Source organism: Callorhinus ursinus, unplaced genomic scaffold (assembly GCF_003265705.2).
Source record: "Callorhinus ursinus isolate GAN/ISIS: 27379988/994484 unplaced genomic scaffold, GSC_fseal_2.0 scaffold33, whole genome shotgun sequence".
Classification (NCBI taxonomy): Eukaryota; Metazoa; Chordata; class Mammalia; order Carnivora; family Otariidae; genus Callorhinus; species Callorhinus ursinus.
The window spans coordinates 8,972,800-8,976,063 of record NW_027397095.1 but is presented as its reverse complement, the minus strand read 5'-3'; the positions used below and the strand labels follow the sequence as shown (position 1 = coordinate 8,976,063).

General features: G+C 31.4%; 1 pseudogene; it reads left to right on the top strand.

The window, feature by feature from the left end:
- Positions 1-308: 308 nt before the first annotated feature.
- On the top strand, positions 309-391 carry LOC112809412 (U4 spliceosomal RNA; annotated as a pseudogene).
- Positions 392-3,264: the final 2,873 nt, after the last annotated feature.

Genomic DNA, 3,264 nt, shown 5'->3' with positions numbered 1-3,264 from the left:
ACTTGTCAATTTCTGTCAAAAAGACTGCTGAGATATTGGTTAGAATTGCATCAATTCTACATACCAACTTAGGGAGAATTGATATCTTAATACTGAGTTTTCCAATCCATGAATATCGTATATCTGTAAATTTATTTAGGTTTTCTTTCATTTATCCTGGCAATATCTCATAGTTTTCAGTGTAACAATGATTTTGACCTTGTACGTCTTTCATTAAGTTGTAATGATTCTCTGTTTTTTTTTTCTTTATTATGTTTACATGGAGAACTATACTGATTGATTTTCAAATGATAATCAAACTTTCATCTAGCTTTGCACAGTGGTGGTATCGTAACCAATGAGGTTTATCCAAGGTGCGATTATTGCTAATTGAAAACTTTTCCCTAATCAAATTTTCATCTCTAGGGCGGCTCTATTTTCAACCCAAAGATACAAATGTAGTGATCCGAAGGGGTATGTGCACCCCAATATTTATAGCAGCAATGTCCACAATAGCCAAACTATGGAAAGAACCAAGATGTCCATCAACAGTTGCATGGATAAAGAAGATGTGGTGTGTGTGTGTGTGTGTGTGTGTGTGTGTGTGTGTGTGTATACACACACACAATGGAATATTATGCAGCCATCAAAAGGAATGAAATCTTGCCATATGCAATGACGTGGATGAAACTGGAGGATATTATGCTGAGCGAAATAAGTCAATCAGAGAAAGACATGTATCATATGATCTCACTGATATGAGGATTTCTTAATCTTGGGAAACAAACTGTGGGTTGCTGGAGTGGTAGTAGGAGAAGATAGTAGGTGGGGAAGAATGAAGGGGGGAAATCGATGGGGGAGATGAACCATGAGAGACTATGGACTCTAAGAAACAAACTGAGGGTTCTAGAGGGGAGGGGGTTGGGGGAATGGGTTAGCCCGGTGATGGGTGTTAAGGAGGGCATGTGCTGAATGAAGCACTGGGTGTTATACGCAAACAATGAATCATGGAACACTACATCAAAAACTAATAATGTAATGTATGGTGATTAACATAACACAATAAAATAAAAAAAAACCTTTCTTCTCTAGGATAAATCCACTTGGTCAGAAGGTATTGTCTAATATCTTTTTTTGTATTTTATTTGCTAATATTTTGTTAATGATTTTTTGAGTCTGCTCATGAGGAATATTGGTCTGTAATTTTCTTATAATGTTGTCTAGATTTGGCATAAAGGAAGTATCAAACTGCTAGAGTGAGCTGAGAAGTGTTCTTTTATCTTATATTTGCTGAAAAAAATTGTGGGTTTTGCATTATTTCTTCTTTAATTATTTGAAAGAATACCTCTGAAGCAATCTGGGCATTGAATTTTGTTAGTAAAAATGTTATAAGTTATGAATTCGGGTTATTCATATTTTCTAATTTTTGTGTTAGTTTTAGTGATTTAAGTCTTTCAAGAAGTGTGTTTATTTCATTTAAGTTTTCAAATTTATTGCAATACATTTTATAATAGTCCTTTATTATTTTAAATTGCATACGATAATGATGATTCCTCTTTTATTTCTCATATTTCTGGTTTGAGTCTTAATCAATTAGCTGGAAGTTTATTACTTTGTTTATATTTTCAAGGAACCAGCTTTTGGTTTCATTAATTTTTCTCTATTGTTTGTCTGTTTTCTGTTTCACTGGTTACCATTCTTAAATTTATTTCCCTCCTCCTTACTTAGGTTTAGCTTGTTATTTATTTTTATCTTTCTGAGATAAAAGACACTGATTTTAGTCTTTTAAAAAATATATAAATATTTAAATCTATGAGTTTCTTGCTAAGTATTGTATTATCTGCATTCTATAAATTTTGATATGTTGTATTTTCATTTTCATTCAAGGCAAAACTTTTTCTAATTTCCTTTGTGAATTCCTTTTTGATCCATGACTTATTTCACAATGTGTTGTTTAACATAAATATTTTATAAATTTCCAGATATCTTCCCGGTATTAATTCCTAGTTTAATGTTTCTGTGATCAGCAAACATATACTGTATAACTTGTATTGAAAATTATTGAGATGTGCTGACTTAGCACATGGTCTGTTTTGATTAATATTCTCTGTATATTTTAAGGTAATTTTTATTCTCGTTGCATTCAGTATCTTATTTTTTACTTTATAAATGTTAATTTAAAATGAAAAAAGAATGTTAGGTTATAATATTTGTCAGATCCATAGTAATGTTATCACAGCAAAAATAAATATATAAGGTAGAAGTCAACCTTCACTATATAGTCAGCATCATAATGTGGGGATTGTGGTGATAGCAACATGATTTATTACTTACAATGCAGGAAAAAAAGTGATCATAGCAACATTCTTACTTGTAACTCCTCTTCTGCATCCAGAAACAACTACACTTTTGAGCTGCCATTTATAATTCAGGTTGGAAGTGATAAAATAAAAGATTTAATAAATAAATGAGGATGAAGTGACAAATTTTCCTCAGAGAAGAATTCCAAATCACATATATAGATGTTCTCCACTCCATAAAGTAAAGGATTAGTGATTGGCCCCTATCCCTGGACAATTGCCCAAATCAATCTATATCCTTTGAGTAGCAGTCATGTAGATATTTTTTCACCTATTTTGTACTACCATAAAGTCAATACTTTTCAAACTTTTTCACAAAGATAACCTGAAGAGCCTAGTCAAATCTATTTTGAAGAAATGCACTCTCTTTCTTTGAGCAACCAGTCAGAAAATAATAACCTAATATGACAGTTTTAGTGAACCAATGTTGGCTGTAAGAGTCTTCATTTATTTTTCCAAGTGATCTTGCATCCTTATATTAATAATATAGAATATTGTTGAGTATTGATGTCAATCTCTCTAGACATTCTTGGATTTTTGGTAAAGTGTCATTTCTAGTCATGAAGCAACATTCCCATTTTCCACAAGTTCTCCATAGTCACTGATTAAGGGCTGTTCAATTTCTGCAATTTCTCATCATACCTTAATATGCATTCATTTAGGCAAGGAAATTTGCATTTATTATTGAGCTTATTTTAAGACATTTTATCTCAAGCATATGACATATTTATATAAATATTTGAAAACTCTAACAAAAATAGTGGCAACAATTAAAATGAGATGGCTTTACAAGTTGAAAATATATTCAGACAAGTAGATTTATATTAATTTTGTCCATTAAAGAGAAGGAGCTTGAAAAAAAGAGTCTGAAGGTGAGAGTCATGTTTCTTTTGTCCTAAGATCTTCAATCATTTCAAAATTATCT